We start from the raw sequence: 11,225 nt of genomic DNA, 5'->3' as shown, positions 1-11,225 counted from the left end.
TGTTTAGTCTCATTTTGTATGTGATTTAGAAAGAGCGCGCCAAGCGGGACGTTTTGGAAACTCAAAATCCTATACAAAATGAGACTTAACGCAAACGCGTTCGTCACGTTATGATGTCGATCAAAGTTACACTAGGGGTACAGGTTAAATTGAGTTTTCATATTAACAGCACGTGTTATTAACGATTATTAACCAAGCTTTCTGTTCGTACTATAATTAGAACAAAGAAATTAGAACGGAAATTGGACAAGGAGGATATGGCCATCGCACGAGTAAGCACTAATGCACTGTAAAATTCATAAAAAGCATACAGACAAAAAAAACAAAGTCAACAGACCAAGAACAAAAAAATACAAATCTAACAGATAACCGTTTTCCCCCACCTCACAGAACCTAATACACAAGAAACATGAAAGTTGACTGGGAGATAATGCCTTATAGCATTAAGTCCGACTTTTGTACGATTATATTTTCTTTTGTCCAGTAAAGATTAAATAAACAAATAAAATAAAAACACTCACAGGGTTGACAAAGGGTAGTAAATTTTTACTTCTTACGCGCTCTCGCAAGCAGAAGCTACTCGTAATATTCCATCCTTTCATAATAAGTAAAGAAAAAATTTAGCGATGTCTCAGCCGCGTTACTTATTCATTTTCGTTATCCAACACCGTGCCTATAACGTAACGCAAAGTAACAAAAGGGAAGCAATTGCGCGTCATAAATAAAGGAGCGTCGTACAGAAATTGGTAGCGCGGCGTCTGCAATGAGATGGTAAAATTACTCAACCCACTACACTCTGTATATAACTATATACAAGGTGGGTGTAGCCGCCGTGCAGATCAGAATCTCGACGACTTAAATAAAACTTCGATTGATAATAAAGTGAAGTATAATCTTCCAAAAGGTACTGGTTTAGAAGGGTTCTTGCCAAAACGGTTCAATGTAGAAAGTGGGTGTTGATAGTATGGAGGATGATGAAAGAGAGTGATTTGCAATATATGATCAGTACAAAAAGGTAGTTTAAATTTAGATGCTTCTAATTGGCCGCGATAAAGAATATGTGGAGCGCTCCTATTGGTGCTTTTAAAAAGCCTCCGCCGAGCCCGACGGCTGCGTTTAGCTACTACTGCATTGATTTTTATACAATAATAAGTTGCATTCGCAACAGTGGGGTCCCTTATACAGTGTGTACCTAAATCCAATCTTCTTCCTCGCATTGTCCCGGCATTTTGCCACGGCTCATGGGAGCCTGTGGTCCGCTTGACAATTAATCCCAAGATTTGGTAGGCTAGTTTTTACGAAAGCGACTGCCATCTGACCTTCCAACCCAGAGGGTAAACTAGGCCTTGTTGGGGTTAGTCCGGTTTCCTCACGATGTTTTCCTTCACCGAAAAGCGACTGGTAAATATCAAATGGTACATAAGTTCCGAAAAACTCATTGGTACGAGCCGGGGTTTGAACGCGCGACTTCCGGATTGCAAGTTGCACGCTCTTACCGCTAGGCTACCAGTGTGTAAATCTAATATGGGTGAATATTTCAACGGTGGTTAGCATAAGCCTAAGGAGTAAATTGTTTTTGCCTAGAAATACAATGACAATACAAATCAAACTACAAAATAATTCGGCCCGCAATGTAAAACAATATACAGTTACGAGACAAAATACAGCGCTTGTCGGCAGTTACTATAAAATGCTCGTATCTCGTAATGTCATGTCATGTTATGTCTCGTAATGTTCGCAGTACATTGCTACTCGGTAAACTTTAAAAAAATAATTTCGGGGTAATAATTACGTGTAATTTAAAAAAAACTTCGTGTTTAATGATAACATGGATAAATTTTATACTCCATATTAAACCAGTTAATTTATTGTCCGTATTGGATTTACACACTGAATATCGCATCCTTAAGTTAATCTAATATTCGAACGAGCGAGTGAAGCGTAGCGAAGTTCTTACATTCAACTTGAAAGACAGTGCTGGATAGTGGCACGTCCCGGCATTTCGATGTTTTTAAGCTGAACTATCAGAGGATAGTTTGATGGACAATAACTTAAGTAAATGTGTTCTAATTTAAATGGTATTAGGTAAACGTGTAGTTGAGGGCATTATATTTTAGTCATTAAATTATGAGCAGGCTCGATCACGGGGTTATGGAGCTAGAAAAGCCTAGAAGACCCAAAAGCTATTTGTGAGGGGTCTTGCTATTCTGGTCAACTCCTTTGCAAGAAAGTATGCCATAGTGTCGATATATATAGTCCTCCTCCTCGCCGTATCCGACGATGGGGACTCCTTCAACTGTTTTTATTCGGAAACATGGAACGCTCTAATATGACTTGCAAAGCCAAATTTGGTTTTGAAAATGCGATCACATGGTGCGCAATGAAGCTGGCCAGCTGGGTTGTAGGTATAGGTATACGAGGGCTTCGGTCCCGTCTTAAAGAGATGGCGCTTAGCATCCAGGCCTTCCAAGCGCCGCTGCTCGTATTGCTCTACTTTTTTATGAACAGAGGGCCTACCGCGAACCACGTTCGAAGTGTTGCCTCTCCGTCGCACTTGTATATTCATACGTAAGTGTGACAGGGAGCCAACACGTCGAACGTGGTTCACGGTAAGCCCTCAGTTGCGCGCCATTCCGTTCTACGCATCGCTAGTTTCTCCCAGGAATCACTCGGTATACCGCAAGTGGTCAGGTGACGCTTGAGGACGTCTTTATGGCGCAAGGACTTACCCCCCTGTTTCCTCTAGTATAGTATAGTATAGTATAGTGTAGTGTAATTGGTAGGGACCGCGAGTTCTCAGTTCAGGGCAAGCTGCTAGTTATATTTATTTATTTAATTTAAACTTTAAGTAAGTAGTATTTAAATAAAGTAAATATTCTTTATTGCTCCAATAACAATATATTTTACATGTAACATTACAATGAAACTTACAAGAAAATTATAACGGTCGTATCGCTATTAAGCGATCTCATCTAGACAACTTTGGGTTAGCGAAAAAGGTAGGACGTAGTGTAAGGAAAATATTAACACACAAGTGTATACATTAGTAGTTAGAGCCTGGGAGCGGGACCCATTCAGAGAGATGATGGCGCCTGGAGAATCCAGAAATGCCGAAATCGAGGAGTTAGTGGCCGAGCCCAATATCATCGGCGAAACGAAAGCCCAGACTTCGCCGGTTCGGTCACTCACTCAGAATGGGAGAGATCTTTCCATTCCTTTCTTTTTGTTTAAGTACACGCCTCAGGAAAGCGCATTGCAAAAAAAAAGAAAGAAATAAAGTGTCTTTGAAAGGAAGAGCAAGTTTGTTTTTTATTTCATAGTATCCAAAGGCAATATCCGGCCCAATATGTCTCCTATTATCCCTGCAAAAACATACAGTCAATGGCTTATACGTCTATTCACAAATCGACATCTGATATATCAAAATTACATTGAAAATATATTAGTCGCAAGGACTCAAATTGAAACTTCTGTACAGTTCGTAAAGTTCGATTTTCATCATCTGACTTTATAGACCTTCATTCCAAATTATATTTAAGCAGAGGAAAGGTACACGGCAAAGAAGTTGAAATCTTTCCTAGCAGAAAAAAGATAAATTATTCAGTTATCATCCAGTGAAGTAAGTCAATTACATTAGCCGCAAAGATGAATGGCTTCGTTGGCAATTCCCTAGAACTAGAACATGTATGTATGTCACTTTATTGCACATAAACAGGTTAACATAACAGACAAAACAAAACGAAAACGAATGTCATGTACAAAGGCAAACTTATCCCTAAAAGAGATATCTTCCAGCTAACCTCAACTAACTAGAACAAATAGGTTAAAAGGCATTCCTTTGACTCGGAAACAAATTATCAACATCCTATGCATTCAATATTTAGTGACCACGGGAAAATATAAAAATGTCATTAATCATGTCATGATAAAAGAGAAGACTTAAAATATTCTGGAGAAGCTTTTACAGTGTTGCAACAAGACAATCATGATAAAAAATTATCACACTTTAATCGAATAATTCGGCAAATACGAACATTGGATCTTGCAGAATATAAAAAAAAATTGATGTTCAAAATTACCCCATTTTCGAAGTAACCAAAAAGCACCACTCACTCACTTTTCAGAGCTGGTTTGTCAAAAGTTGAAATAGCTATGATGATGCTTGGCCAAATATATAATAAATATATTTGGACCCGGGTACGTCCTTAAATTAAGTCCAAAAGAGAGGTATGGGCATTGTGAATGTCATCTCGCTTTGTGTGGTAGGGCACAGCACAGCGGATGTCATTCCAGATCTAGAGCAGAGCGGTTTTCTGTAGGGTGTTACAGAAAACCGCAGCTAAGTAACACTACAGCCTACTTACTAATAGTGTTGTGTTCCTGCCGGTGAGTAAGGTTGCCAGAGTTCAACGAGGGGCGGGGGGGGTTTAAATATATAGAAAACTTGGCGTCGATAATCATCAAATATGCAAGAGAAATTTCGATTTTCGTTTTTCGCCGAATAAATTGGCGAGCCTCTTGTGTCGGAGGCCAAAACTCATTTTGAAACATCGTGCCAGCCGAGTCATTACTATCACCATTTGTTATTCAACTCGTATTACAGTACCGAGGGTCTCTAATTATTACGGCGATAGGTGCCTCCATATACGCCTACCCTATATATTTAACAGCCTGCCCTCAGACATCAGACAGGAAGCCAATAAAGTTAAGTTTGGTAAAAAGCTGCGTACTTACCTTGTAAACTGCATAAAATAATTATTGAGCATATAGAAACGAATCTCATTGTAATATAAATATAAATATAAGAGAGTAGAGACTGCACGATCCCACAGTCAAACCGTGTAAACTGTTTTGTGGGACTCCGTACCTGTTTGAGATGTATGATTTTATGTTAATAATAAATAAAAAAAAAAAAAAATAAAAAAAAATTAGCATTTAATTTTCATTTCTGAATGTCTCCAGTCATCGATTACATATTGAAATGCCTGCCCTTCCGAAACGTGCTCGCTGGCAGCTGAAAACCTGAAACAGACTTACAAATTGGTCGGAGGTGATTAATTTCATTGGAATGTGAACAGGGAGAGGGGGAACGTTCCCCGTTCTGGGTCTTGGCTTGTCCAACAGGTCTCCATCGGCATACAGCGTGGCAACGCTGCGAGTGTGATGGGCACTTTTGGACAAGGCATGTCACAGGACGGGCTTTACGTCGGACGGGCGTTAGTTAAGTAATTTTAAGTTTGTGTTATAGTAGTGTTTTTGTAACGTCGTGAGGAAACCGGACTAATCCCAACAAGGTCTAGTTTACCCTCTGGGTTGGAAGGGCAGATGGCAGTCGCTTTCGTAAAAATTAGTGCCTACGCCAAATCTTGGGATTAGTTGTCAAGCGGACCCCAGGCTCCCATGAGCCGTGGCAAAATGCCGGGACAACGCGAGGAAGAGGAGGAGGAGTAGTGTTTTATTTAAGTTTTTTGTGTAATGATTTCTATTGATTTTATTTAATTACTTACACTGATATACAAATATACAATTTAAAGTTTTATTATTGACATAATTGCCGCAAGGGAACAGTTGCGAATATATAAAGTCACACTTATGTGAGTATTTTTTAAATTTATTTATATTGTTTTAAAATACCGGTGTTCCTCTACCTGCTCGTACATTACTTACATTCGCAATTCGTGAAATAAAGTTAAAGTCAGTGAATTTTTAATTGAGATTCGCTTTTAATTTTTAAAAGCTTTCGTTTTTACGGCCCATCGAGAATTTTGAAACACAGTGTAAAACGGATTTCTACTGTTATTTCTATAAAATTATATCATAAAAATAACCATTTCAGGTGTTTGTCGAGTTCAAAATATTTTGGCAATAGAACATTTTTTGGCTTCGTCACCTGTTCTCTGGTGTTTGTTTGTTTGTTTGTTTAAACTTTATTGCACAAATTTACAAAAAGAGTACAAATGGCGGACTTAACGCCTTGAGGCATTCTCTACCAGTCAACCATTGGGCTAAACAGAAATAGTTAGTTTGGTGCAGGATTGTAAAGAGTTGATATGGAAATAGACACAAGTCGAGACTACTATGATACTATACTTACACAAATATATATTTTAAATATACCTACATATATACATATTCAATATATATAAATCAATATACATATATATAATAATAATGTACCTATTAGTGTGAGATATCACGCAGACATTTAGTCACGAATGTTTTCAAATAAGTGCTTACGCAACTTGCTTTTGAATGAAAGCTTGCTCTGAGCTTGTCTGATAGGCAGAGGGAGAGCATTCCACAGACGTTTTGCTTGGCAAGTGAATGATTTGGACAAGAATCCAGTCCGACATAACTGGGTGCAGCTGGGTCAAATAAAATTGAATACAAAGTACATAAAATTCGCAATGACCTGCGTTCACGAATTGCGAGCCATTGGAGTTGGTGTAGGATTGGTAAGGTGTTAAGACCGTCCCGGGGAATCGGGAAGGATTTTGCCTTACCTAACTTTGTTTGATTCCTTGAATGTCCATCCTGGCTATTGTACCGGGTCGATACGACTCACCTATTGTGCGACATTTTGAGTGAGTCATGACCGCTACCAGGGGGCAGATTTTTGAATTTCGAGTGCTCAATTTCGTGTAATTCCCTTCAATTTATGTCCACTACTAGGAATTAAAAAAAAATCTACTAATATAATTGAAAACGAGTGGTCAATACCACTAGATTCCCAATTTCTATTGCTCGTATTTCTAAAATATCAATTCGCCGTTTTCCACAGATTTTCGAGTGACGAATTCAAGCGCTCAAAGTTCAAAAAGGTAATTGTTTTTTGCTGTACTGTTCGCTTTTTGCTTTTGTTCTACTAACAACAACTAACACTTAATTAGTTTTAAATCTTATACGTTATTATATAACTATTATAGTCTATAGACAAGTTGTCTGAAAAAAAAATTGAAACTGAACGTAGGCCAAGGTCACACAACACACAATCTCATCAAATCACACAGCATAAGTTTCCCGTGCATATAATCCAATTCTATTATCCGTTGTCATTTTTTATTACATTTATGTTTTTTCTCGATTGTGCATGGCACTCGCACTCACAATTGTAATAAAAGCGGCCCCTCGAGGCCTGGAGATTGTAGACAATATACCTTATGCGCATAGAGATATGTCGTCTAGACCACTCACAAGCACACATGGTCGACATGAATACTTAAACTTATAAGATACATATTCAAAATCAGGATTACTTTCGATTTGACCGTTTTGTCGCGTTTTACACTATTTCGTATGGATCACCTGTTACAGTCCTAACTAAAAATTATCACAAATTTATCAGGAATTCCATTATTTCAGTTATTGCTAAAATATACATTTAAATTGGGGAAGTTTTTTATATTTAGTTTATTTTTTATTTTTAATATTTTAATTGTATCTAGTTATTGCTTGTTTAGTTTTATAGTTAGTTGTAAGTTTGATTTGTGTTTGTTCTTTTTAAAGTGTTCGTCTGTAAATTGTATATCTGTATTATGAAACAAAGAATTATGAGCCAGTCTATAAAAAAAATATACATTCGAATTTAAATACAGTAATTCACATTCAATAAAAAAATATACACCTTACTTCCAAACTAGGCTTTATTGAAATAAGTTCCGTTTGTGTCATACCTAGAGATGGGCTGAATATTCGGTAGTTATTCGGTATTCGGCATATTTGGAAAGTTTTCCAATGTTCGTATTCGGCCGAATTACTCGGTTAAAATATATTTTTTATTGTTTGTCTTGTTAACACTGTAAAATGTAAGCTCCTCTAGAACTATTCAAGTACTCTCTTCCATCAACATACATTTACCAATTGTCATTACAACACATGATGAGACATTTAGAATCCATCGCATTTTTGCTTGCTTTTCGACTTCTTTATTAAATGTCTAGGAAATTTCCTGGCAAGCAATTCCCCTTTTGTTTTTAATGTAATTAAAGCGTTTTCAAATGGTTTATTAGAATGATACAGATGAACCGGATAATTTGGCCAAATATACGGTTCGCTAAGATCTGAACGGAACATTCGGCCCATCTCTAGTCTTTAACGAAAAACAACCGGAAAATATTAAATTTATATCTGCATTTATATATGCCCTCTGTTCATATAATATATTTTCTCTCTTGTAGTTCTTTTGATTTGATTTATTTTCTTAGTTCCAATCTCAAATTAACTGAAATTTAAATACGTATAATTTGTTGTTTTCACTATATTTTTGTTTGTAATACATTTTTTGTTATTTTGATTTTTATTATTAGTTTTGACGTTACCAGTGGTGTAATGATTTATATAAATTGTGCAGGCGTGCATTATATTGTTTTACTGCAAATAACCGACTGCTTGATTGATTGAATGATATTAAATACATAAACCTATATTTCGAGTGTTATGAGCCAGGGTTAGATCACCGGTGCGGAGGCTGTATGCCATATGTATTATAAATAAAATAACTATACATATTTTAGGGACAACCTCACACAGATCGACCACAGGCGACGACATTACTTATTATTATAGATAAATACCTATTTATATACATAGATAACACCCATAAACTCAAGAACAAATATTCGCGATAAACACACAAATAAGCGTCCTTATTATTAACCGACTTCAAAAAAGGAGTATGTTACTCGATATATCCGAGAATCGTAAACCGATTTTCAATTTTTTTTTTAATCGAACGGGTATATCCCCGAGATGGTCCCGTTGGCACCAAGTCGGGGTCTGATGATGGGATCTTGGAGAAATCGAGGGAACTCTTCAAATGTTATAGGTACATGTATGGCGCTTTTGGTAATATTTGAAGTCGGTTTTATTTTTTGTTAAAAAGTTTTATACAAATAAATAAATGCCGGGTTTCGAATGCCCTTACCGGGAAAGAAGGTCCAGAGGGCCTACTGTGAACCATGTTCGACGTGTTGCCTTGCTTCCCTGTCATACTTACGTACGAATTTACAAGTGCGACAGAGAGGCAACGCGTCAAACGTGGTTCGCGGTAGGCCCTCAGGCTCTTGCTTTAGGCAGGGTCAGTATCGACTGGGCCATTCGTTATTCCCGTATACCAGCGGTGCCAGCATGATTCCATTTTTATCGCATGTCACTATGCCTGTCACTTTCGCACTTGTTAGAACGTGGCAGGCATAGGACAGGCGATAAAAATGCGCCGTGTTACGGCCGCAGTCTGTCACCACCGCTACATGCGATATCTAATCAGATATATATCTATAAAAATACAACGTCCTATATAAACGACGAAGATATCAACTCCAATCTGAATTTGTACAGGATTTCATTTTTATTTGTGTACGAGTATCCTCGACGAACGAAATATGAGATTGCAAAATTTTCCTCGTCTTCAAGTTTTGGCAAATTGTCTGTCAATTAGTGAGTTCCGGGAAAAATATAATTTAAACGAAGACTCATTAAAATAAATTGATCTAATTGACTATTTATCTGAATATGATATTAACAGAGAAAATATCAGGTTTAACAATCAGTCTACGCCAAAGAGTTATTTTTTGTAATAAGCTTAGCTTATAATAAAAAGAAAATAATAATAATAATCTTATTCAGCTTGTAATAAACAGAAAATATCGTCTAAGAAAAAATATTTCCTTTTATTTATATTTTACTTTCACACCGAGGGTTCCGTAGGTACAAACTTTCAATTATTACATGAAACTATACTCGAAAGATGTTTGGCCAGAAGTATAGCAAGTATACTTTTGTACAGCACCATCTATTTGCAAATCTGCTCGCTAATTTGCGAGACCTAATGTGTCTATGTAAGTTTTTCAAGGATAATTTTATTATTTACCGTGTGAACCCATTTCAACAACATTTTTTATTGATAAGGGGGTATTTTTTTTAATTTTCAAGTAATTTCAGAAATAAAAACACACGTATAGATAGAATACTCTTTATTGGCACAACTGAGAAAAAAAATAGAAGAAAAAAATACACTCGATTATACAGAGAGGCAGACAAGAGGCGGTCTTATCACTAAAGAGCGATCTCTTCCAGACAACCTTTGGGTAGCGGAAACAGAGAAGTTAATCAAAAAAGTAGGTGTTGCTTAAACGTTACGAAGCTTACAATCACACACATAATTACAATGAATAAACATAGTCGGTTAAAAGCGGGATTTCACCCGCAATCCGTAATTCGTAAGCCGTACGAAGTATTGCATTTTTTTTAAATATTAATTTTCTTTATTACTTATGTAAGACACAGTTTTTTTTATATATACCTAATGTAAAGCGATAGAACCCGGTAAGCAACAAAATGTGTGTTGGGTGGCGCCGCTCTTCCTTAGGTTTCATAACTTTTTATTATTATTATGGTGTTTACGAAGCTATTTATGAAATAAATATGTACCTACATAGGTATCAGTCAATTGTGTGCGACCTATAAAATTAACCGAATAACCATTTCCACACTCACTCACACTCACACACACACACACACACACACACACACACACACACACACACACACACACACACACACACGCGCACGCACGCACACGCACACGCACACGCACACGCACACGCGCGCGCGCGCACACACACACACTATAACAGGACTGATTAAATTCCTAGTTAGTAAAAAGGTTAAGAAAAAATGTTAGCGCAATTATGATAAACTATTTCCCTTATGTATAACTATACCTGTAGATAAAAAAAGTCACATACTTATTAGTAGTAAGTAGTGTAAGATTGTTATTTATTTTAGACTTAAAACAAAATATTTATAATTAATTGCATGTGATAGAAATAAGTTACAATTTAAAAAAAAAATTGTTCATTAAAAATTATAATTATACTTGAATATTATATAAAATAATAATATAATTAGTTGACATGTAAAATAAATATATTTTATCAATAAAGTTTTGATTGATTGATTAGGATTAGAGCATTATTACAATGAAAAGTACAAAGTGTTCATTAGCAATAGACAATACTAGAAGTGTGAGAGATAAAAAGCTGGTACAACCAAAAATGAACAATTATTACGGAAAAAGAACCTCAAAGTACATGGTACCACAAATACTGAATAAAATTAGCTTACTACGACACAGTCCTAAATTAAACTAGTAAATCCCTGATAAAAAACAGGCTAAAAGAGTGTCTCCTCGATTTATCTTAATGTACTCGTATGAGAGCATGCTA

The sequence above is a fragment of the Cydia pomonella genome, chromosome 2 (assembly GCF_033807575.1).
Source record: "Cydia pomonella isolate Wapato2018A chromosome 2, ilCydPomo1, whole genome shotgun sequence".
NCBI classification, from domain to species: Eukaryota; Metazoa; Arthropoda; class Insecta; order Lepidoptera; family Tortricidae; genus Cydia; species Cydia pomonella.
The sequence above is the reverse complement of the archived record's forward strand: the minus strand, read 5'-3'. Positions refer to the sequence as shown.